Raw genomic sequence first — 27,229 nt, 5'->3', positions numbered from 1 at the left:
CAAACTATCCACCCAAATTCAGACAAGGTCTGTCTTTAGAGACATATCTGGGAAAGGACAATAAGAGGTCATCAGTTAAGAGAGTTTTCTTTCTCCTCTTCATTGTCACGTTTCTTTTACTAGAATGAAATTGAAAACTCTTCAGTTCCCAAAGACTCCTTAAGACTGTTGGTTGTGTGAGTACCTCAGTTTCTTTCTCTATCAATTATTTTATTAAATTCACCTCCATGAAAAATAACCACTTGGGGAAAGAAAAATAGTGGCATTTAAGGAATAGCTGCCATATTTGTTCCTCCTCATGAGTTCAGAGCTGCGGGTGAACTCCTGTATTCCTTCCAAAGGCAGAGAGTAAATGATTCTAAGATGTTTTCCCAAGAAGCATGGAGTGTTGGGACATTTTTTTCCCCCTCTGTGCTACATTGCAGAATGAAGTTCCTGGTGTCAGTGACATTTCTATACTGTATAGTTACCTACAGTTGAAGAAAATGAAGAGAAGAGACACCATGTGCTATAACATCTTCATGTTCTCTGAAGATGAAGTTATTATAGATTAGTTCCATGATAAGTACTTTTCTGAGGTGAACTATGATTCCACAAGCACTACATCTATGAGGTAGCAATTTTGGAAAACAGTATTACGTATATGATGGCGTCATCGCACCTGTGAAAAGCAGTGAATGCTCTCAACAGAAAGTGCACTTCTAGAGGGAAGAGAAAGGCTGAGGACCCAGCAGAGGAGAAAGAGGAGGCCACAGTAGCTGGTCAAGGTGCTGTCTCCCTGATCCTTTGCACAAGCCCTGGTGCCTGTTGGAGGCTTGGGCTCCATTTTCTATCAGTGCCTCCTGGTAAGGTTTAAACGCCACACCTTCCAGGCTCATCCCACTTAAGAGTGTTTTATTTGCAGACAAAGAGCTGTCAGATCTTTCTTTTTCTTTCTTGAAGTGGCAATTTCCCAATTCATTATTCCAATTTTAGCAGTTTTGCTTCTACTCATAATTGTGTAGAGACATTTTAAAGCTTTAATTCATTTTGCAATCCTAAATAGTTCCCCTTTAATCGTTCATGTCAGACACCTATTAACATTTCTTAAAAATTTATAAAACAGTTCTGATCCGTCAGAAAAAAGTGCCTCTTTAAAATGCAAATTATTAATTTGCTGCCTGTTCTCCATGTTAATGTGTTTTCTATTAGTCACTGGTTTCACAAAACTATTCATACAAGGCTTAATATTCAGAAGGTAATTTTATAGTTTTACACATGGGAAGTGTTTTCCTACACTCTTAGTTTTAAATATGCTCTCTGTCAACCTCGTCTATTTGTTGTATTTTACTTACATCTTTGGCTCCTCCCAATATCTTTTTTTTTTTTAAGATTTTATTTATTTATTTGACAGACAGAGATCACAAGTAGGCAGAGAGGCAGGCAGAGAGAGAGAGAGGAGGAAGCAGGCACCCTGCTGAGTAGAGAGCCCGATGCGTGGCTTGATCCCAGGACCCTGGGATCATGACCTGAGCTGAAGGCAGCAGCTTTAACCCACTGAGCCACCCAGGCGCCCCCTCCCAATATCTTTCATCCGGAGGAACTGATGACCCCTACTTGTGGGAAATGAGATAGCCATATAAACAGCGGTTAAGAGCGAGCCTTGGCAACCAGGCAGGCGTGGGTCTGAGTCAGCATGGCTTCTTCCTAGCTAGGGGACCTTAAATAAGTTAAAATCTTCTGAGCATTGGGTTCTACAACTGTTACATTGGGCAACAGTACCTACCTCACAGGTAAAGGTTAAGGTGAAGACCCTAGCATGGCCAATAGTAACTGCTTTCTGACTTGTACACTACATATACGCACATGTGCCTACACGCGTGTATGCAAACACATGTGTGTGCATGCGCACGCGCGCACACACACACACACACACATAGAGTCTACTATAGTGTGTTGGCCTTGTGGTGAAGTTACTGTCCATCCTTCATCTTTAGGGTAGGACAGTTGAGAGCCATTTCCACTACTCCCAGGAACAATTAGAATAAGGGCATAAGAAAATGCAGAGATGGAGGATGGAAGTCATCCAGGTTTGTTATCTTCCTCTGTGGTACTGGATACAGACTAAGTTGGTAGAACTCATGGATATAAATAAAAACTTACACAGGCAAGGAAATAATGTGAAATGAGTTCTAAGACATCCTTAGATATTACAAAGATTATTTTTTACCATCTTCCATTTATAAAAACTCTTAACTACAACTCGGAATTTTCAAATAGGCAGGTACATGTGTAGTTAATAAATAATGACTGAGTATTACTCCATACCTAAGAAATGCTGAAGAGAATATTAAAAATATGAGACCATCCTGCTGGTAGAGTACATAGGCCCTGGGGACTGGGTAAAAATCCTGTGAACCACTTAAAATGTTCTCTTCTGTGAAACTGGGTAAGAGGAAATATCTCACAGAGGTGTTGTCAAAGAGAGACGATGGACGTAACAGTACCAAGCGCTGTGCCTGGTCCATAGGGAGTGCTCAATAACTACTAGCCCCTTCCCTTCAGAGAGCTTACAGGGTTTGTAAAGAGAATTAGAAAAGATGGTTCGAATGCCAAGATGCTAAGTGTAATCACAGGCAGAGAGTAATACACCTATTACCTGTTACATTCTCTAGAATGGTGAATGAAGGCTCCTGGGAGAAGGGGGTCTTAACCAAGTAAGACGGAGCTGATGAGAAGGTATCCATCATCGATCCAAAAGTCCCTCCAGTTTTCTACTCTTCAATGAGGGAGGGGCCTACCTCTGGGCACAAGTCCTTCCTAGGCGGCCGGACTCCATCCAGAGCCCTGTCATCATTTGCTTCAGGATGAATCAGTTTGGGTTATGAGTCCTCTGAGTCCTGAACAGCAGGCTGACTGGTACACTATTCTTCAGAGTCCCCTCCAAAAAACCAGTGTAAGCAGATTATGTTGGCACCAAGAGGGAAGGCCATATTCCATTGCCTTCCAGGCTATGAAAACAAGAGGAATCCTGCCTGTTGTCAACCATTTTTTTTTTCCCAATGGGGATCTCACGTAGGATGTTCCCCCCTTTTTAAACAAAAATATTTTATTTATTATTTGACAGGGAGAGAGAGAGAGCAGAAGCGGGGGGAGTGGCAGGCAGAGGGAGAGGGAAAAGCAGGCTTCCTGCTGAGTAGGGAGCCTGATGCGGGGCTTGATCCCAGGATGCTGGGATCATGACCTGAGCTGAAGGCAGTCACTTAACCAAATGAGCCACCCACGTGCCCCAGTCACCCAGTTTTTAAGCTAGAACCCCGTTCTTGTCTTCAACAGTTATATTTCAGTTTTTAAAAAGCAAGTAAGGAATGAGGATGCTTCAGACAAAACAAACCTTCTCTGCTATCTCCTTTCATCCGATAAAGGCCCCGTTCTCCTCTCCTTGCCCACTTTGGAATCCAAAAGAATTTCAGCATCCAGCAGCAGAATCTCATTGGCAAGTCCCGGTGGCCCCAGGCACAAAGCACAGCTGTCCCTTCTCCAGGTGACCTGTTACTTTTCCTGCACTACCTTCACTCATTTCTATATGTTCACTTGCCCCCCTTCTCTCTGACTGTAGCCAAGGGAAAGCTCATGGGAGGGAAGCAGTTTTGAGAAAAACTGAGGACCTGGTTGGGCTTATGTACCTAAGCAGTGTGTTTACCCTCATGCCCTCTGCAAGTTGCTCCTGAAGCCACAAGTGGATTTCTTTCCTCTGAGTACTCTTTCTAACAGCTAGGCATATCTCTTCATTCCAGACACCAAATAAAGAGAGAGCTGTGGTCACATTTTCCCTTTCCTCTAGTGAACAAAAAAAAGCCTGAGTTAGAGCCGGAAAATAGCTACAGATACACTTCTGAAAGCTTAACACTTATAGCCCTGACATGTTTTAGTCAGGACATCAGCAACCCCGGGGAGCATCTCATGGGCCACAGCAGTGAGAAAGAACTCTCTCTGCTTCCAGCAAGAGCAGGGCCCGGAGCTGGGTGGGGGGAGGGCAGATGAAATGGAAGGTCCTGCATTCCTAGCACCAGGGCTTCTTAAGGACTTCTGAGCAGAGCAAACAGGTGGTGAGGGAACATAAAACCTTGCCATCTGGAACAGCTGAAGGAAAGCAGAATAATAGTCTTCAAATGTCTTCAAATGCAAAAAGTGTTTTTATGAAGAAAGGAAATTAGATTTGTCCCAAATGAACTTGGATCAGGGGGTAGGTCTACCATCAACAACTAGAATCAGATATCTGTATTCTAAATGGCCAACTTGTCAAACAAAAGGACTATTTTCAGAAGTAGAAGCATCATAGTTGAGGTTGTATTGGTCAACTTTCAAAGTCCCTTTTAATCTTGAGATTCTGTAAAGAGCAAGGGAGTGAATTGCTACGGCTCCATTCCCTTCCTTTCTCTTTGCAACAACCCCCAGTGTGGTTTGGACACCCCATATGATTCTGGGAGTCCATTCTGTGTGAGCCAGTGGGAGAACTGGGCTATAACAGTTAGCTTATCTCTCTCTCTCTCTCTCTCTCTCTCACACACACACACACACACACACACACGCACCCCTATGATTAATTCAGTCTTTACTGGGCATGTCTCTGTATATTAAATGACAAGAATTTTCTAGGGTGTTTAAAAGAGGTGGTTTCTCTTCTCTGCTACATATGACTCAGGAAGCAAAAAGTCCTAGTTGCTACTGGAAGATATTGGGGACCATCATAAAAGCCATCTTTAAGAAAAAAGGCAGACATGGGGAAAGGAAAGACACAGGGACCTTGGTGACATTGTTGTCTTGAATCAAGACTTTCCTGAAGTCAGACCTACCTCTGGGTCTTCAGTGTTATGAATCAACAAAACCCCTTGCTTGTGTAGCCTGTTTTAGTTGGCTTTTCTCTTATTTGCAAATGAAATTGTTTTGATCAAAGCCAGGGCACTAATAGAAGTATAAATCTCAGTCCCTGCTCTCAAAGAGCTTCCAAAATGATTGGGGAGAGGAGATATTTATAGGATAAACAGAACGATTTGGAGGGGAATATAAGAGATATTAGATGTGACTGTATAAGATAAAGTAGGAAGTGGGTATCACCCAAAACATGAAAAACCACAAGAAAGACTGAAAATAATTCTATAAGCTACTGAAGAACAGGGGCTGTGTGTTCCGTCTCCTTCCTGCCTTATTTCTGGTAACTGTGGTGACGCCTTGGACCCAATGACAGACAGCATGGTTCCTGGAGCCAGATTGTATAGACTTGACTTCCAGCTTACCACCTGTGTGATCGTGGGATAGTAACTTAACTTTTCTGCACCACAATCTTCTCATCTCCAAAATGGACATGAAACAGTAATTATTTCTTAGGGTATACAATGTACAGTAAGTATAGCTATTACCATGATTCAAAAAGCAGGTTTTGAGATACCTATGAAATATCCAACACTCTCCTTGGAATAGGATGACAATGCATGAAACAGACTTTGCCCTTGAGGAGGCTACAACTTTGATGAAGGGTCTGGAATAGTGACCAGGCAACTGGATGAGAAGAAGAGGAGAAGAGGAGAAGGAGGAGGAGAAGGCAGAGGGCAAGTGACGATGGATGGATGGTAGAGATCTCCTTCCCAAGGGCTCTCTCGATAGAAAGAAATAGAATTATTTTCCGGAGAGTCTCTGGGAGGCTTGGGAGGGGGATGGACGCCAGAGGACAGCTGTTCACAGGAAATAGTGTGGTATCCAAGCAGGAAAAGCACATGGTGGCTGCTGTGGGTGATTTTATCAGCTGATAGAAAGTTTCATGGACCACGTGGGACCCCCTTTTAGAAATACCTGGGAGAGAGGGGAGGGACTTCAGGGGAAGAGTTGAGTTTCTGCTTCTGTGTGTGTGTGTGTGTGTGCCTGTGTAATTTGGGCAGAACTGTAAAGAAATCTCATTTTCTAGTCATAGGCTGGAGGCTGGTGTTTGAACCAGACAATCTGGTGTTAAGGAAACAAACAAAAACATACTGGGCAAGGATTTAAGTATTTATTATATTGTTTCCACGTCACTTGAGTGGGGGGTATTTTGGCTAACTCTCTGGGTCCATAGGACACATTACCTTGCCAGCTGGCCTCATTGTGGACTTTCCAAAAGCCTCAGAGTAGCACAGCTGAACAGGACCACAGTACAGTTTCCAAGCTCACAAGGGCATTTTTTACCAATCAGAGAAGATAGGAGGTTTCTTTTTATAAAACTAGAAGAAGTATTAGAAGCCTTTTTTTTAAGGTGAATGATATTTGTTAGATTTTTTTAAAAGCCACACTGTATTTTTAAAAGTAACTTGGGACAATACTTTCTAAAGGTCTTTGTTTAATTACGGGAAATGCTGAATATACTCTGTAAAAAAATGATAATGAAATATTTGATCAGAAATTTCCATTCATGGTACAAAAAAATCATCTGCCATTTTATGCAGTTGAATTTACTTCTGATGGCAAATGCACTACATGAAAACCCTCAGTGGTTTGGGAATAGATGTTTCTTTTAGAAAATCAACGGCATTGTGCTCTGAATACTTGGAATGTGACTAATCTTGAGGAAAAGTCCTTTGATGAAGAGATTCAAATCTGGATATTTTGCCATATCTGGCATATTTTGCCATCCTTTGTTTTAGGAGGAAGTTGGTGCATTTATCTTATGTTCTATTACCTTGAGGATGACATTATTTTTTTTGATAAATGGAAATGCTTAAAAAAAAAAAAGAAAAAGTCCTCCAGTCCTGCCCAAGGCCTTGGTCTCCACAACTGCAGTGAACTCCAAGATTTCCAACTGCCTGTTGTCTAATTCTTTATGCCTGAGAACTTTCTCCAGAACTGAGGCAAACTGCCATTGAGGAGGCAGGACATACTGGAGAATTAATACTACCCAGGAATAGCCCTCAATAAATGACCGATAGGAAATGGTGTGTAAATACCCAAGCTTGACCCTCCTTGGGTGGAATAATTCTGTCATTTGTATTTTATAATGTTTCTTGCAGTTTCCTTATGGGATTAAGCACCAACATCACTCACAATGATAATAGGGTTAATGATTCACTCTAATTAAACAAGAAGGTCATTAGACTGAGGGTTTTTTTTTTTTTTTTAAGATTTTATATATTTATTTGACAGACAGAGATCACAAGCAGGCAGAGAGAGGCTGGCAGAGAGAGAGAGAGGAAGGGAAGCAGGCTCCGTGGTGAGCAGAGAGCCTGACTTGGGACTTGATCCCATGACCCTGAGATCATGACAGGAGCCAAAGGCAGAGGCCCAACCCACTGAGCCACGCAGGCACCCCTGTTTGTTTGTTTGTTTTTAAGATTTTATTTATTTATTTGAGAGAGAGAACAAAAACAGGGAGGAGGGGCAGAGGGAGAAGGAAGAAGCAGACCATCCCCCACAGCAGGGAGCATGATATAGGGTTCCATTCCAGGACCCTGGGATCATGACCCGAGCCAAAGGCAGACACTTAACCAACTGAGCCACCCAGGTGCTCCTAGACAGAGGTTCTAATACTTTAATGGCCCATGTAAGCAAACCAAAACCTAAGCCTACAATACTTCAAACTTCAGATACAAAACTAAAGACAACCAATCACAAAAAACCAACTACGCTTTCCCAAATAATGCAACTACTTAAGCTAGAGCCAATCAAGTAATTCCTTCTCTTAGTTTCTACCTCTTCTCTGTAAAAGTCTTTCCCCCAGTTCCGATCTGTGGAGTATTCCTAACCACTTCGGGTTTGGTGCTGCCCAGTGAAAATCCATTTTTGCCCATATAAACTTCTTTTTTATGGCCGAGTAATATCACATTATATGCAGATACCACATCTTCCTTATCCATTCATCTAATGATGAATCATTAGATGAAACTTGGGCTGCTTTCGTATCTTAGCTGTTCTAAGTAATGCTGCAATAAACATGGGGATCCATATATCTTTTTAAATTTCTATCTGCTAGATTGGACGCAAGTTCAATAGAGCCAGTAAGAGCCAGTAAGATCTTCATAGTGGTCTAAAAAGTAAAGAAATATCACAGGACATACCTCAGCATCCTCTGAAAATTGTACTTTTGGGGATTAATCTTAAAGGGAATCTGAATGGATTTCTTCAAGATCACAATGTATTCTTCTCCCCCATGTCAAATTGCGATCAGTGATGTAAAAAGGTGAAGATAATGAATTTCTGCCTCCCACTGTACTTTGTTAGAGAGCCCTGAAGGATTGTCCCATTATCAGCTAATGAAACCCCCCTGCTCACGGCCGAGTCTGGTTAAACACTCAATTTGAAAACTCAGGAAAAATCAACAAGGAGCACCCCCTGCTCTCTGACACCAGGCAATTCATAGTAGAAAACTTTTGCATATTATCAGGAATTAAGTGGAGGTAGTTCAGGAGACATTCTCAAAGCCCGAGTTCAAAAAGACTCTTCTCTTTCTTGATCTCTTTAAAAGCCAGCAACCCCCAAATGCTGGCAGGAGAAGGGAGCATTTTCTCTTTGTAAATTGAATGACCCGATTTTTATCTCTAGTTGAATTCCAGGAGGAAGCATGATGTCATTTCAACCACTGGCCAGAAAACTTCTTGCTTAATGAGCACTTTGAGCTTACTGGCAGCCAAGAAGGTCTTTGTTTACACTGCTTAGAAACAGAGGTCAAAGATCCTCTTTCTCTGACTTAAAGGAACAAAGGGACAGGCTTGCTAACCAGCCCTTGTCTGTGAACAAGTTTGAGAAAATGGCAGACATAAATCCAACGGGCTTCCCACAAAAAGGTTATAAAGTCCAAGAGGTCAGTCAGATCGGAAAGAGGAGGAGCTGAACTGCCATCAAAGAGGAGTTTTCTGCCTTCTTACTGAGGTGCAGAAGTCATCTCTCTCCGACCTCAAGTGGGGGCTGAGTTTTAGCCCAGCATCCTGCGGCAGGTGTGTGCCCCTCTCCTCGCCCCCATTCTCCCCAACTCCTGCACCAAACCCCAGCCCCCAGCTTCCCTCAGCTGTCTGAGCAGTTGCCCAAGGGCTTAAGTGGTCCCCGCCCACTAGCAGCTGTTGAGATACATTCTGAGAGCCAGAGCCCGGGGATCTCTACAGTCTGGTTATTGACTATGGACGGCAATATCTGCACAATAAGAAGAGAACAAGGGGAGTGGTTGATTTCTGCTTAAGGTTCATAGTACATTATATATTAGGTAAAAAGGTTGAGTATTAAGGAAAACACAGTGAAGCCCTTTCTTTAATAGAAATAGTATAAGCCCTCCGAAAATTTTTCTTTTTAGAGAACAGCTTTACTGGGGTAAAATGGACATAAACTGACCATGGTTAAAGTGTACAGTTTGATAATTTTGGCATATCCATTACCACAATCAGGATCATGACCCCCAGAATTTTTCTCTCTGGAAGCTCTCCTTTCCATGACTGGCCGTTCCCCACGCCCAGGTGACCTCATCTGCTTTCTGTCACTAAAGATTATTTTGGACTTCCTAGAGTTTTATGTAAGTAGAATCACACATAATATGCTCTTTTTAAAATCTGAGTTCTTTGACTCAGCCTATTATTCACGTTGTTGTGTGTCTCAGGTTCATTCCTTTTTCTGTGGAGTCGTATCCCGTTTGTGGCTACACCACAATCTGTTGCAGGGAGATTGCTTTTCCCCCTGCCCCCTCCCTAGCTCCTGCGCTCTCTCTCTCTCAAATAAAAAAATAAATAAAATCTTTTAGAAAAACAAATAAAGGGCGCCTGGGTGGCTCAGTGGGTTAAAGTCTCTGCCTTCGGCTCAGGTCATGATCCTAGGGTCCTGAAATCGAGCCCCGCATCGGGCTCTCTGCTCAGTGGGGAGCCTGCTTCCTCCTGTCTCTCTGCCTGCCTCTCTACCTACTTGTGATCTCTGTCTGTCAAATAAATAAATAAAATCTTTAAAAAAAAAAAAAAGAAAGAAAAACAAAGCTACTATGAACATTTACATACAAGTCTGAATATGGACATACACTTTATCTTGAGTAAATACCTAGGAATGAAATGGTTAGCTCATATAGTAAGAGTACATTTAGCTTTTAAAGAAACTGCCAGACTCCTTTCCAAAGGGGTTGCATTATTTTACCTTCCCACCAGCAGTGTTTGAGGGCTCCAGTTCTTCCACACGGTTGGTACGGTCAGTCTTTCTAATGGTGAACATTCTGGTAGATACATAGTAGTATTACATTATGGTTATAGTTGGCATTTTCCCAGTGACTAGTGATGATGGGCATCTTTTTCTGTGTTTGCTATTTGTATATATTTTTGGTGAAATGTCTGTTTAAATCTTTTGTCATTTTTTGAAAAGATTTTATTTATTTATTTGAGAGAGAGAGAGCATGAGAGGGGAGAAGGTCAGAGAGAGAAGAAGACTCCCCATGGACCCGGGAGCCCGATGCAGGACTCAATCCCAGGACTCCAGGATCATGACCTGAGCTGAAGGCAGTTGCCCAACCAACTGAGCCACCCATGTGCCCTCTTTTGTCATTTTTTGATTAGGATGTTTGTTTTTTTTATTATTGTTTTGAAAGTACTTTAAAAGGGTGCTTGGCTGGCTCAGGGGGTGGAGTATGGGGCTCTTTATCTCATGGTTGTGAGTTCAAGCCCCATGTTGGGTATAGAGATTACTTAAAATAAAGTCTTAAAAAAAAAAGTAATTTATGTATTCTGGTTATAAGTCTTCTATCAGATCTACTATGCAAATATTTCCTGTCAGTCTGTATCTTGTCTTCCCATTCTCTTAACAGTTCTTAGAGAGAGCAGAAATTCTTAATTTTGATGAAGTCCCATTTACCCAATTTTCTGGTGCTATTATTTCTAAAAGGTTAGAACACTACATAGGTAATGTAATGGACTTGATATAATTTTAAGTGCTTTCTCAAATTCATGACCTGATTTTTATTAAGATTTTTTTTTTGTTTTTTAATTGTTCTTTTTTAGTGTAGTGAGATTTTTCTTAAGTTGGTGTTTGTTTTAACACATTTTTCTGTCTTCAGAGTTCATTCCTAATTTTAGATTTTGTTTTATTTTATTTTTAAAATATTTATTTATTTGAGAGAGAGAGTACACATAGAGGGAGAGGGAAAGGGTGAGGCCAGCTCCCTGCTGAGCAGGAACCTGATGTGGGGCTCCATCCCAGGTCCCTGGGATCATAACCTGAGCAGAAGGCAGACACTTAACCCACTGAGCCACCTGGGTGCCCCCCTAATTTTAGATTAAAAAAAAAAAACTATTAGGGATGTCTGGGTGGCTCAGAGGGTTAAGTGTCTGCCTTCGGCTCAGGTCATGATCTCAGGGTCCTGGGATTGAGCTCCAGCATCAGGCTCTCTGCTCAGCAGGGAGCCTGCTTCCCACCCCCTCTCTCTTCCTGCCTCTCTGCCTACTTGTGATCTCTTTCTCTCTGTCAAATAAATAAATAAAATCTTTAAAAAAAATTTACACAGTCTTTTAGCTGAGTAATCCAAGCTTTGACTGTTTTTCTGATTTTAAAAACATCATACTTGAAACCAAAATAGAAATACAATCTTCCACAATTGCTAATTCAAAAATAATTTGTTATTTATTTCCTCCTGGAATGCTCTAAAGAGAAGTCATTCCTCAGTATTAGATTTAATGTAGGAAGTTTTTGTTTTAATAACAATTTATTTTTACACTTGATCTTAGCCAAAAGGCTGAAATATGTATCCTTAAACATTCCTTTTCTCCTTATATTTTTCTTTAACCTATATGATTTTCTCTGAAAGTTACCACCTTCCATTTATTCCCATTACCTTTTGTAAGATGACAATAAAATAAAATACTAGATAGTCTGGTTTTTCATCTTATTATTTTTCTCATCACTTTGTATGACTTGATTTTTAAATGTGATCTAGCAAGTTCTTTCCTGCTCAAGTTTCGTTATGAAAACAATCAAATAGCTATAGAAGATCCAGGTTCCAGGGCATATTACTTATTTCAAGCGAAAGATAAATAAGAGTTTCAGTACCGGAAGGAAACATGGACTGAAACAGAAAGGTGTGTGGTGCTATTTTTATAAACACAGCTCCAAGAAAGGATAAAGCCACCAAGCTAAGCTTCTGGGGCTGTGGGAAGAGCAGCTTTGTCTTCATCTGCAGGGGATAATAAAAGCCAGAAAATTAGGCCCAAATCACCCATGAATCGGAAAGAAAAAAGATTCCAGGTCTGCCACTGGGGAAGGAATGAGCCGTGGCTCTTTACACAGACATTGGCCCGCTGTTCATTTTAGCATCAGAAATTCTCTACATATCTGCAAAGGAAGCCAGAGCCTTATTTTTTTTTTTTTTTTAAGATTTTATCTATTTATTTGAGAGAGACAGAGAGAGCACAAGTGGGGGGAGGGACAGAGGGAGAAGCAGACTTCCCACTGAGCATAGAGCCTGACATGGGGCTTGATCCCAGGACCCCAAGATCATGACGAAGCTGAAGTCAGAGGCTTAACCGATGAAGCCACCTAGGCCCCCCCAGATCCTTACTATTTTAAATTATTTACAATTTAGATAAAGGACCATGCCAAGACTTCAATAATAAAAATAATGGTTAAGAGCCAGTGCATATGCTTGCTAGAGTTTTCTCGCAGTATCTCATGTAAACTCCTGACACACCTGTGAGGGAGGGCCTGGTGCTGTCTCCTTTACAGTTGAGGAAGCTGAGGCTCTGGGAGATTAAGTGAGAAGGACACCAGACAGTTTTGACTTCAAGGTTTGGGCTCTTCTTCCCCATCCTCTACTGACACTTCCTTAGGGCACTTCCATAACGGGACTCTTTTCTCTCCATGAGAGGTCTTCATCTGTGTCTTGTTTATTTAAGTCTTTTCCCTATTTAAGGAAATCATCTTAGAGGGGGAGTATAAGGACAAATATGAGCACAGTGCTGAGACTGGGAGGGGTGGTGGGTTTTTGTGCACCAGCGCCCTGCCCGTGTCCCTCAGCCCCTGCGCTCTGGTGTGGGAGCTGCCTTTAGCACCCCTGCTCCACTGGGAGTGCCCTGTGAGAAGTCTGTCTCCCTCAGGAGACTGGGAGCCCCAGAGGGTAGGGACTGTCATCCTAGTACTAGTGTTTAGCTGGTTCTTGATATACATTTGCTGACTGAGAGGATGAAGAATCTCCTAATCTAGCCCTGATGAAGTTTTGATTCTAAATTTACATGGTTAAGAAAGACTGATTGCTTCATGTAAAAACTCAGTCAGCATCCAAGGAACCCAAGGCATGCGAGTTTAATTATCCCCATAGTCAAGTGGTCAGACTAGCTCCGAAGATAGCTCAGTTATCTTTACTCTCTGGTTACCAGAGTGATTCAGAGCCTCTTAGTGGTCATGGGTAGGCTAAAAACTAGAGACTTTGATATATATTACCGCAAGATCATGCTTAATCCTTCTAAGGAGCCTATACCATACTCATGGAAGGAAGGAAGTGAGGAACTTCACCAAGGGACGCCTTCAAATCATTATCATCATAACATTTGTCCTTTATAGAGTCTTGGCTCTGCACTGTTCGTTGCATGCATGAAGTCACCTTCTCTCCAACAGAAGACAAATGAATAGTGAATCACCAATTATAGTGTAAACTGATCATCTTTTTATAATTTGAATCAATTAACATAGTTTTATAGGTAGAGTTATTTACATGCTTTTATCTTTTAGATTCCATACCCGAATTGCACATTATTTATGGCCCACCATTAAGGTATTATAATATACCTTATTTGTCTGTGTATTCACCTTTATAGAGAGCTTTATGTCCTTATAATTTCATATGCATTAGTGTTGCTGTCAAGCATCCTTTTGTTTCAACTTGAAGGACTCCCTTTAGCAATTCTTGCAGAAGCTAGTCTAGTGATGATGAATCCCTTCAGCTTTTGTTTCTCTGGGAAAGTTTTAATCTCCCCTTCATTTGTGGGGGTGGGGGAGAGAGGCAGAGGGAAGAGAGAGTCCTAGGCAGTCTCCATGCCCAGCACAGAGCCCGAGGCAGGGTTCCATCTCATGACCCTGAGTTCATGACCTGAGCGGAAATCAAGAGTCAGATGCTTAACTGACTGAACCATCCAGACACTTCTTCCCTTCATTTTAAAAAAAGATTTATTCATTTATTTGAGAGGGAAGAGAGAGAAAGGGGGAACATGAGTTGTGGGTGCAGCAGAGGGAGAAAATCTTCAAGGATACTCCCTCCTCCCCCAGCACATAGCCCAAAAAAGGCTTGATTCCATGACTCACAAGATTACCACCTGAACTGAAACCAAAAGGACAGTTTTGTCTTCTTGAGAAAGCAACTCATCATATACAAGGAAGCTCCCCAGATAAACAAAAGTTGAGTGAGTTCATCATCCCTATACCTGCTGATTTGGTTCAAATGAAACAGACTTTCTTGCTCATTTCAATGTAGCTGTTCTTGGCTTTGAACTTGCCAACTGATTTCTGGAGTTCTCATAAGGCTTTTTGATTATGTTGTTGTTAAGCCAGTCTCTCTCTCTCTCTTTTTTTAAGAATTTATTTATTTATATGAGAGAGAGAGAGAGCGAGCAGAGGGAGGGAGAGAGGGAGAAGCATGTTCCTGGACTCTAGGATCATGATCTGAGCCGAAGGCAGACACTTAACTGATGGAGCCACTCAGGCGCCCCTATGTCAGTGTCTTTCTAGGGGAACAAGGTCTGCCATCTTGCTATGTCACTCCATAACCTACATGGTATTTTTGCTAAAAATGTTGACCCTGAGTCTAAATATGAGGAATTAGTCAAACAGATCCAGGAACAATCTGAAGACAAAGAGCATGCATATGTCAAAACTGTTAATGTCATAAAAGTTCTCCTCCACCCTCAAAAAAGCAGAGAGAGTATTCTAGTTTATGGGGGTCGGGAAGCAACAGATATGATAGTACAACACATGAAACTTGATTAGGTTCTGAATTTTTAAAAGAAAGTCATAAAAATCATTTTGAGGATGATTGAGGATATTTGGATATGTACTACTTATTTAAAATCAATAGTAACTGTCTTAAGTGTGGTAATGACATGGTGGGTATGTAGAAAGAGGTGCTTGTTAGGCGATGCTAAAATATTTAAGGGGGAAATGCATGATGTCTATAGTACACACACCTACAGAATGAGCAAATATGTAACAAAATGTTAACTGTTGATGAATCTATATAAAGGTTATCGAGGTTTTCTTGAAACTTTTCATAGATTTATTTTTCAAAATAAAAAGTGAGGAGAAAAACCTTATTAAAAACTCTATGAGACATATTTTCTCTCATCATGATATGCTTTTTTTTTTTAAAGGATTTATTTATTTATTTCAGAGAGAGAGAGAGTGCAGATGGGAGCAGCAGAGGGAGAGGAAGAGAGAATCTCAAGTAGACTCTGTGGTGAGCATGAAGTCTGACACAGTGCTCAATCTCACGACCATGAGATCACTACCTGAGCTGAAACCAAGAGCTGGATGCTTAACCAACCTCAAGATATTCTTTTCTTAAATGTTTTTATTTAAATTCCAGTTAGTTAACATATCATGTTCTATTAGCCTCAGGTGTACAATATAGTGATTCAGCACTTCCATACATCACCCAGTGGTCATCACACAAGTGCCCTCCTTAATCTCCATCACCTACTTCACCCATCCCACCTCCTCCCCTCTGTTAACCATCAGGGTGATCTCTATAGTTAAGAGTCTGTTTCTTGGTTTGTTTCTCTCTCTTTTCCCTTTTGCTCATTTGTTTTATTTCTTAAATTCCACATATGAATGAAATCATATAGTATTTATATTTCTCTGACTGACTTATTTTGCTTAGTGTAATACTCTCTAGCTCCTAGCTTCATCCATGTCATTGCAAATGGCAAGACTTCATTCTTTTTTTATGGGTGAGTAATATTCCATTATTCAACAATAGTCAAACTATGGAAAGAGCACAAGTGTCCATCGACTGATGAATGGATAAAGAAGATGTGATATATATTGATATATAGGCTATTACTGATAATGCTGCTATCCTTTCTAATCAGTATTTTTATGTTCTTTGGGTAAATATCTAGGAGAGCAACTGCTGGGTCATAGGGTAGTTCCATTTTTAACCTTTGAGGAACCGTCATATTGTTTTCCAGAGTGGCTGAACCAGTTTCATCAAGATATTTTTACCATCTCACTGTACAGATGAGAAAACTGAAGGTCAGAGTGATTAGCAGCCTACTCTATGCCACACAATAGAAAAGCTGGGAGTTCAACCTGAGTAGGTTCACGCAATTTTAATATTGTATTAAAATGAATCCACAGCACTTGACATAAGAATTGTTGTGGCCACTTTTTCATAGAGAAGAAATCTGAGGCCCTGAGAGGAGGCAGGATGGCCAGAGTCACGTGTAGGAGGTGAAGCCAGAGCATCAGCCCAGTGCTTCCTTTGGAGTCTGGTGCTCATTCCATTATGTGTTGTTGAGATAGGTAGAGAGAGAGACGGAGAGAGAGAGTAAGGAATTGACTGACTGATTTGGCAAGAGCTAAAAGCCTTACATTTTCTTTCCCCAATAAACTCCCTACCATTTACCCTGACAAATATTTTAGTAAGTTCTGGGAATGGGGCCAATCATGAGATATGGCAACTGTTGGCTCAGTTACTGTCTGATGAAGCCAGTGCATGCGCTGTTCCCTTTGTCGGCCCCCCTCTCTCCTGACCCCGGCTCATCCCACTCTACTCTCTCCCTCTCTTGTCACTCAGCCCTACAAGCCTTACTCCTACTCATCCTTCGGGCCTCCTATTAAACTTCATTTATTTGAGGACATTTTTCTTAATCTTCACCGACCCCTACCCCACACCATCCTGTAGGCTAAGATCCCCTTTCTTTCAGAGCTTCCTGTGATCACAGCTAATATATATTAGGCACAAAGTATGAGCACTTAATATGTATAAATTCATTTAGTCCTCAAAGCCTCTGACATTGATAGCAATACTGTCATCCGCATTTTTTAAAAGATTTTATTTATTTGACAGACAGAGATCACAAGTAGGCAGAGAGGCAGGCAGAAAGAGAGGGGGAAGCAGGCTTCCCACTGAGCAGAGAGCCTGATGCGGGGCTCCATCCCAGGACCATGGGATCATGACCCGAGCCAAAGGCAGAGGCTTTAACCCATTGAGACACCCAGGCGCCCCCGCATTTTATGATACAGAAATCAAGACAATGAAAAGCTAGCTAACTTCCCTAAGATCACATGGCTGGGATGAATCCAATCACAGATATCTGGTTCTGAGCCTAAACTTTTAATGACTATGTAGTAATTGTTCTTCTTAGCACACAGAGCAATTCCAAGTAGTTGTTTACTGTATGTCTCCCCTGTTTCAGTGAAAGCTCTATAGCTTGTTCACTAGTATATTCTGGCACTCAGCCGTGGGCCTGTCATCATCAGGGCCCAATAAATATTTGTTGAGTGAATAGTAATGTGGGTAGAGTTATGGGAAGAACAAGGTGGCAGGAGTCAAACAGATCAGAGTCAGTCCCTTGGCTTCTTACCAATTAGGTGATTTTGGATGTTGACTTTGCAGCACAGTAGTTTTTATACCTGAAAAATGGAAATTAAATTACTGTGTGACTATATTGCAACTCTGTGGAAAACCGCATCCGAATTGCACTCCTATTTAAAGGTCAGTTATGATGGCTTATTGTACCCAATGGGTAACTGGAACATCACTTTTCTACTTCCAAAAGAGAAAAAAGGTAAAGATGCCTTGAGACTTTGTCACATGGATGGTTTACAAACTCTTACTTCTTCGATTACCTAGAAATTACTGTTGCATCTACGTCTCTCCTTTGAACTCCAGTGCTGTGTTCCAACTGCTTAGAGAAAAGGGTCACAGGATAAGAGAATGAAACTATTTAGTAGTGTTTTACCTCTGTTATCTCACTTAATGCCCACCATAACCATGTTTTGTTTCAGTATTCCTATGCCTATTTTTTCAAATGTGGGCACTGAGGCTCAGAGAGCCCCAATTCTGACTTTTATAGAATGACAGGTTGGTGATTTGCACCTTGGCCTTCTGGCTTTCCCCACCATAGCACAAAAGTTCTCTTCTAGAACTTAGGGTCTGTGTTTGATACCCGTTTATTCACTCCATCCACTTACTTACGCACAAACATTGCACACCTGCAGGAGCTACACTAGAGACATGGGCCAAAGAAACAAATAGGACACAGTCTTTTCTTTTTTGAAGCTAACGGTCTAGCAGGGGAGACTACGAAGGCAGATGACAGTACAAGGTGACAAAGGCTTGATCTGCTATGGGATCAATAGTTTGCCTCAGATACTTGAGAAGGCAGTCAGGAAGGGACATTAGTGGGTCTTGGAGGAGGAGCAGACACTTGACTGACACTGCTGTGCCTTTTATTCCACTTTGTACATTTCCATGTCTACATACATGCACAGTAGGTCCCCACATACATGCACAGTAGGTCCCCAAATTATTGAACGCAGCCTTCGAACAGGACTGTGGCTGTAACACGATCAAATACCACCACTTAATTCTTACCCCCAAATCTCAAACAGATGGTTTTCATTACCTGTACCAGGATACTTATCAGTGGAACATGTTGCCTCTTATTTTGTAAGGGAAGAAATTATGGAGCCAGGCAGTTTGGTTACTTACGGAAAGTCACACAGCATTCAGCATCAAAACCCTAGCGGGCTCTGTCCTCTGGGCTCCCAATCCCCCATGCTCACCGTGGTAGCAATTGACACCTGAAAGGGCCCATCTCTTCAAAGAACAGGTGGAGATAGAGCCTGAGCAGACATGTGTTTTATCACTGTGGGTAAGGGAAGGGTCCACAAATGGGCATTCAGTATAGAAAAGCTAATGATTTATTAGGCTCTTGAAATTTAGGCAATTTCTTACCACCTGGACATTAATGGCTGCAATTAGTTATCTACCTTGCTCTGACCCTGGGAAAAACCTGCCAAGTGCTGTCCTGCCTGATAGAAACCACTTTGTTTGCCAAGAAGAAAAGGGCTTTTTTTTTTTTTTTTTTTTTTTTTTGCCACTCAATTCATAGAGGGGGAAGCAGTTCTTTCTAAGAGGTCTGGAATCTGAAGTTTCATAAAGGCACCATATCTCTCTGACTTTCTCAAATGTCTTCATCTGTTCCATTGACCCTCTTTGATGGAATATACTAGCAGGTGCTGCAAAGTGCTTTTTAATACTTTAGTAAACAGGGCGCCTGGGTGGCTCAGTGGGTTGGGCCGCTGCCTTCGGCTCAGGTCATGATCCCAGGGTCCTGGGATCGAGTCCCGCATCGGGCTCTCTGCTCAGCGAGGAGCCTGCTTCCCTCTCTCTCTCTCTGCCTGCCTCTCTGTCTACTTGTAATCTCTGTCTGTCAAATAAACAAATAAAATCTTTAAAAAAAAAATACTTTAGTAAACAGTTGAGAGAGAAGCCTCATTACAGATAAAGTGAGGAGTGAAGTTGGACAGCCCATTTATCTTCCTTGAGATGAAATAAGGGTTATTGTTCAATTAGGATAAAATAAAATCTCATGTTTCTCTCCTAATGTCTTGTGTGGGGGCAGAGGGGTAGAGGTGGGGGAATTGAGCGGCAGAATGAGTAAGCTTCTGAAATATTGCCCAAGATGTGACGAAAGAAAAATACCCTCTTTGGAGGAGGGGTGATGGGCACGGGGGCCAGGGGAACAGCCTCAGCAGCTGCTCCCACAGAAGTTGCCTTGCACTGATTTCTGCGGGCATGTCCAATCAGGAAGCAGGGGCATAACACGGTCAGAGATCTGTTGGAGAGAGCCAGGTCAAGTCCTCCTTCACTGGTGAACTAATTAGCGTGTTTCGGGGAGGAAAGGAGAGGAGGGGGACGGATGGCAAAGGATTAGTGGGGGAGTTCAGAAGAGTCAGTTTGATCCAAACCAAAAATGTATGAAGAAGGCACATTTGCTCTTATCCTTTAGGCATTAAGCAAAGCCAGTGTTTTGGGTGATTTTTAAGGGGACAGAGGGGGAAAGTGTTTGGGTAAAAGATGGGATACAGGCATTGGGAAAGGATGGAGGTAAAGAAGGAGAGAGAGCGAGCTTGTCTTGTTGCCAAAGCTTGCACCTGGCTCTTTCTCAGCTGCTGTGCTGGTTAAGAGAACGTTTTCATTTTTTTCTTCCCATGGATACACGTTTATTCTCAAGAAATGAGGCAAAAATCCCATTTTTGCTTTCAGACTGTTCTTCTGGTAGAAGGTTAAGATCTTTGCCAGGAGATATCTTTCCCCTGATTTTTTCCACTTTGCTTGAACTAAATCAGATTTACCCTGAAATATTTTATACATTGGCAGAAGGTGAGGGTGGAGAAGGAAGCCAGAATGAAGGCCCAAGTTCTGGTTCATTTATTTGATGTTTCAGACCTTCCAGGTAGAAATATCCCCTCTTGCCCTCAGTACTAATCTTATTCTATATGTGATATCCAGGATCATAAATATTTGTATTCTACTTTTTGCACTATGACTCCAGGATTTTTTTTAATTGTCTATATGGAAAATACAAATGATTCACTTGTTTTTCTTCAAAACTTTTTTGTTAGAGAGTCATGCATGGAAGTATTGTCAAATGGTGTTTTGATTCAGTTCCTGAGTAGGTTCTTAAAATAAGAGGATTTCACTTCCTTAAACCTTCCTCTACTTCAGAAGACAGCCAAGTGTCCCTAGTTGGAAAGATAGCAACCTTCTTATCAGCTAGCTCACAGGGCACTGAAAACCAAAGTGACTGTCATTATATCAAAACCTAGGTCCAGGAGTGCTTGCTTATCCCAGAATCTCTGGAACCATGTCCCAGAGCTGCTTCTCTCAAGCCCTCACAAAAGAGAAAATGCTTCAGAAATCATATAGAATACTTAACTCACCATATATAGTAGAACAAGATGAAAAATCTGGATTTGGTTTAAGGAATGGTAAAGAAATAGTTCCTTGTTATTAGGATAGATTAGTTTAGAGATTAATTTGCCAGGAAAATGGCATGAAGCAACACCGAGAGGCAACCATGATATTCTTCACAGAGGGATTCGTTCTTGAAAGGAGAAGTCCAGTCAGACACTGGTTCGGGTGGGCAGAGCCTGGCAACAACCAGGCAACATCCAGAGAGAAGCACCAAGTGATCCACTCCCAACGTCTCCTGAAAACCACTTTTATGTTTTCGGGAATTTTTCAGTTTTGGGGAAGATGGGTCAGATAGCAGCAATCGTAACTGCAATTGTATGTATGAACCTCAGCCTCACCTATAATCTGAGCTCCCTGAGGGTAGAAATCCTGTCTCTCTCATTAATTTAGTAGGTGCGCAGAATGTAATTAACGTGACTGAACTGAACCGAATTGAACTCAGTGGACGGTCCCACTATAGATGCCTGTAGTGAATACAGCTTTTTCCACTTTCTAAGAAGTCCAGTAGGAAACCTTCACAAAATGGAAGACTGAAAATCACCCTGGGACAAGAAGCATATTTCCCCATAAATATTCCTGTCACTACAGAGGGGTGTGTGGCATGTGTTGGGGCAGGGGAAGTTGCTCAAGCTTTTCCACAGCTGCAGCAAGTAACTTCAAATTCTTAAGTTATTTGACCATCATTCATAAGTAAGACCACCCGACTCCAAATTCAACTTCTACATTCACCAACCCACCCTTAAATTTCCAACGTGGTTTCCCCGATAACTTTCAACCAAGAAGAAGATGTCCCAGCCAAGATTTTCTTTTCAGACAGAAGGAGAAGAGAAGCTAAAATAAGTTTTCATTTCATTCAGGAAATTTAGACCTCTGTTCAGGAAAGTAAATGAAAATAAGTCACAGTTAATGGGCAACAGGAAACTGAGAGGACTGAGTGTATGATCCAGAGAGGGTTTCTGAAAACCAAAATGTGGATCAGAAAGCTGGCAAGCTTGATTCTCTAATGCAAGCAAGTCCATGTGTTTTGGGTCTCATTGTAGGACTTTAAGATGACAATGTACAACCCAGGAAATGCCACCCATGGGATGAGGATGAATGAGTTTCCATGGGGCCCTTAAATTAATTTTAAGTGAAGCAATTCTGGATCTTCAATTTCCAACTGAACTTTTTTCTAAAATTGATCTGTGAAATTGTTCTGCTGATTCCTCTTACCTCTTAGTTTATTTTATTTTTTATGTTTTTTAGACTTATTTATTTATTTGAGAGAGAAGAGGGAGAGAATGTGTGAGTAAGTGGTGGAGAGAGGCAGAGGGAGAGGGAGAGAGAGAATCCAAGAATCTCAAGCAGACTCCCTGCTGAGCAGGGTGCTGGATGAGGGTCTTGATCTCACAACCTTGAGATCATGATATGAGCCAAAGTCAAGAGTCAATGCTTAACCAACTGAGCGACCCAGGCACCTCTTATTTTAAATTTCCTTCTTACAAATGAAAAACAAATTTCTTACTCAGCTTAAGTCTTATGAATGTATATTGCCCCAGGACACCAAACAAGGAGACAATTTCAGGATACCTTGCTTCTGAGGGGAGTCCTGTAAGTGCCAGCAGGAAATATTGAGGGGAGAAAGCACTCCCTTATTTCATCCAAGAGACAAACTCTTCTCAAGCAGAGGGCTTGCTTATCCATCCATCCACCCAACCATCCACCCATCTTCTAGTTAAAATTCAAAAGTGAGATGGCTGTCACAGGGGTAAGCATTAACATGGAACTTATTTGAACTGTAAGATAAAGTAAATCTTTTTCTGACAGAAAGTGGTTCTGATTGGGATCATTCATTTGACAATGAGAAGTGGGTTTACTAATTTATATGATAGATGTTGTCTATAAATTAAATGAATTAAGTATGCAGCTCCAAGATTCTGACAAAAAACAGATTCAGAACCCATAGACATCATAGAATATGATAGAATACGTTGGAAATTAAACATGTGATGAACACTCCCCCATGACAGTTCAAAATCAGGTAGGGTGCACAAAGCTCATTTCTTAAGAAGTGTAAGTGAAGATGCAAGAAAATTTGAAGACAGCTGGGGATTCAGCAGGGTCTAGGTCAAGCTCGAACAATCTGAACAGTTTTGTTGAAGTGGGACTGGGTTGGGGGTTCACTAGGATGGCTCCACTGAAAAGCAGGAAAGGATATCTGGTCATTTGTTCAATGCTGACAGCACATGCAAGGACTTTGAGGTTGTACCAAATGTGTCCAGTGGCAGGAGGATAATATGACCAGGGTCCCTTTAAGACAGGAACCAATGGAATGGCAGGGACAAAAACTTGGGTCACCTGTCTCAGCCTGAAAAGATTAAATATCTTTCTTGCTGGGGAGTAGAAGAGAGTAGATTGGGCAGGTGAATGACAAGTAGGGCAGGTTGGAAAAGGTTTTGAAAACCCCATGAAGGACTTTACGCCACATGAACAAAGCAGGGTTTACTCAATGTTAGTCCCTTAACTTTTCTAAGCAGGGTATATTGCTCTTCTGGATTCCCATAAAATTATTTCACTCCTTCTGTGGTAAGATGTCTCCCATCAGGAGGACAATTGTTTGTTTACATTTTGGTCTCCTCCATGATTATTCTGTGAATTCTTCAGTAACATGGATTATATCTTATAGGTCTTTGTCACCCGAGGACCCAGCACATCTCCTCTCAAGTGATATGATCTTAATAAACATTTAAAAAATGAATAAAATAATAAAGAAATGAAATCCAAAAGGAAGGTGAAAAGGGATAAGATAGGAAAAGAGACCCAATACATATAGTCCTGTGTAGCAGGGACTGTACTAGTTCTCCCAAGTCTTCCAGCTGGAAGGGAGTCCTTTCTCTTCTGACCAGTACTGTGCTTTGTCCATAACTGTGCACTTCCGGCTTGCTGCATAATCACTTAGTTGTTATTAATTTTCATTATGTGCTCAGGTAGATGAAATCTGATATATGTACCTCACACATAGGCGACATGCAGTAGTTAAAAAGCAACACGTCAAGGAAATAACTAGTTCAAAAATGTTTTTTCCTTTAACCATTGGATTGTTGCAGCTGACAGAGAACATCTGAAAGTGCAACCCTAGCAAATTTGTTTCTTTCCTTTATTTAGTACTTAAAGTGTTTTTATCCTAAAATCTGTCCTACTTATGAAATCCTTTATAATGGACACTACAGGTTGCATATGTAGTACCCATTCCTGAGTACGCAATTCAGAAAGGAAACGTGGATTTGCTTTTCAGGTATCTACTCTTTCCCTCTCTGACTTCTGGAATGCATCCCCAGCTCCTGGGATAGATCCTTCAGATCTAAGCCAGTTATGATAATCCCATTCCCTTTGCTAGTGATTGGTTGAGAAATGACCAGAGAAAGTCGAAACAGAAGTGTCCTTGTACAGTGGGACTTAACTGCAGAAAAGACCAAATCTCTTTAGCCTAACTGCAATTTAAGGGGAGGAAGAAGATTCTCTTTAGGGCAATAACCAGACATTAGGTAAAAGCAGATTTTTTTTTTTTTTTTTTTTTTTAAGGCTGGTGAGGTCAGCAAGGATCTTAATTTATTTCTCATGCTTTGCTTAGACAAGATAATGCACTTAGTACTGCTTGGTTGGTCTCAAATGCTTGGCCAGCTCTCAAAGAGCATTTGATTTGGGGAAAGGATAGAAGAGGGCATTCCCATCCAGCCTTATCAGGACCAGACAGTACTCAGAACTGCAGCCTCAATTGTGCGTGCCCTTTTGTGAAACCTTTAAAAGGCTGGATATGCTTACAGAGCCATTAACTCCAGGGTCCCAGAAGTCACCTTACAGGGATGGCTGAGCATCCCTCTCCTAAGTGCATAGCAGTCATTAAGCAGGAGCCTTTTACTTTTAACCATTTCCAACCCAAGACATACCTAATAGTTGCAGGGAGAGCCAACGAATCTGTGTGGAAATCAAGTTCTATTTGTTGTATTAACCGACCATTAATTGACCCTAAAATGGGATGGCCAAAGAAGGTAACATGGCAGAAGTAGGACTTTTGATCCATTCATTCCCTCATGAACTCAGCCTTTCTCAACCAGGGTTCCTCTTTTGAACCACCACACACAGTGATTTGAGTGACTGTTTTAGCAAATGTTTTCTCATTCTATGATTAGTACATAGCTAGTGCCATTGGTGATGCATGGGAAGCAGGTTAGTTCATACAGTGGATGGTGGAGCAATAATTCTCTCATAGAATCACAGTTCATTTATTCAATATATTTATTGCATGTCTACTATGTGTTAGGTACTCTAATAAGCACTTGCTATCCAGCAGTGAACTAAATGAAGTCCCTGCTTCATGAAGCTCCATGGAGCTTACACACACCTACACTGTATTATGCATGCTGTCTGTGTGGGTCTTAAAAAGGGGGAAGGAATTTGGATAGTAGAAGGGAAGGGGAGGACATTTAACATGATCTAGGAAAGCCAGCCCATCTGGAAACGGATCCAGGATGTAGCTGGTTTCTGCTCTTGTCATTTCCACCAACCAGGAGGGCTAAAAGGGCAGGCTCTTCCCATCTCTGCTCACTAAACCTCATAATCCCTAAGCACATTCTCTTTGTCCATGGAGCCATGGTTAGGCTGCACTTTTAGGGGGCTGAAGTACAGGAGTCAGATGTCACTTAGGTTATGACCAGGAATCTGTCAACAAGGCTGGGCACATTGAGCCACTAGAAGAGTAGGCACCCATCGACATGGTGTGATTTGGGGTTCCTGAAGTCATACTTCTCCTCACCAATACTTTCCTCCAGAGCTTGCTAAGGAGCTCCAGATGCTACCCTTACCTTCTCCTTTAGCCTAGGACAGAAGTTCCTGGACTTTCTCAGTTCATGGTACATTTTTTTTTTTTTTCATGGCTCTCCTAGGTCAAAAGAAATAGCTAACAGTTCTATTTATGAAGTAGTAAACACCAAATAACTTAATCTGTACTAGTTCATGCAGAGTCTGGCATAATGTCTCTCTGTTTCCCTCCAACATTTAAAATGTGCCACAGTACACCTGTGAGTTCATTGTGGAGTACTTGGCACATGTTCGTCATTGTAGACTTGAACTACAGAAAGTCCCTGCTAAGATTTAAATCATTCTACCAACCCCGAAAGCCAAAGGCGTCTATCTGGTTTGTTGGAGAGTGGTGTGAGCCTAAAGAGATGGAACCCAGGATGGTTCTATTTGGATGGACGGAAAAGGAGGGAAAGGCCATGTTATGAAGTGCTGTGGGACTCAGACCTCTGAGGGGGAAAGCCTGCTTGCCAGGAGGAGAAAGAGAAAGCAGTGAGAGCTATGTACCGGGAGGCTGCAGAGCCACAGGAAGTGAAAGCAAGTTGGCAGGTCAGGAAGTAGATACAAACTATCTACCCTGGGGAGGGTGTGCAGCCCCCAGTGTGTACCCAGTCAAGGGAGAGCCCTCCCAGGTGTGACAAAGCACTCTGCAGAGCTGGCTCACCCTCTTCAGTTGGACCAGTACTTTAGTGTTGCTGAAATTCCAAAGGTGCCTCTCTTGGCCCTACCTACCCCCTCTTAGGCGTGCTTCCAGGACAGGTAGGAGAGGTCACCTTGGCATCCCACCCTATTTCTATGAATAAATATTTACCAGGCCTCCACCTTGAGCAAATGCTCAGGGGGTAGAGATTATTGAAATGTATCTAATTTTATGAGCTGAAAGTTCCAGCATCCATCTGGAAGACCTTCGGATCCTCCCTGTCTCCTTCCCTTTTGGCTGTGAGCTTTTAGGTTCATCGGGTGTTGGAGGAGTATGCCTCTCTTGACCAGCTCTCTTGCACGAGCTTTCTTTGCATTTTGTCAATTAGTTTCCAGATTCCATAAGAAGAAACTGAGAGAGAACTACCAAATTCCACAGTCTTTAAAATGATAAATCCAAGATGAACCCAATATGTGTGTAGCTCTAAGAAAGAAAAAGTGCTCCTAATTATAGCTGTAAGATTTCATTGATTTTAAGATATATTTTGTCTTTAGAAATGCTAAATGTTAAAGAGAAGGTATGTCTTAGACTAGATAAAATATAGTAACCTTGAGGAAGCATCTACCATGGTTAGGGACTCAGGGAGACACTATTTATATTTTATCTCATTTAATCCCTACCTTCAGCAGGTAGAGCTTAAACGACCAATCTCTGAATAACTAAGGCATATTCAGTTTTTTTTTCTAATATACCAATACTCAATCTCTTAATTTAAGTTTCTCCAAAAGCAGAACCCAAGTCAAGAATTTAGATAAGAATCTAGC

Source organism: Mustela putorius, unplaced genomic scaffold, assembly GCF_011764305.1.
Source record: "Mustela putorius furo isolate JIRA1106 unplaced genomic scaffold, ASM1176430v1.1 tig00003853_pilon_pilon_pilon, whole genome shotgun sequence".
NCBI lineage: Eukaryota > Metazoa > Chordata > Mammalia > Carnivora > Mustelidae > Mustela > Mustela putorius.
Note: the sequence above shows the minus strand (reverse complement) of the source record.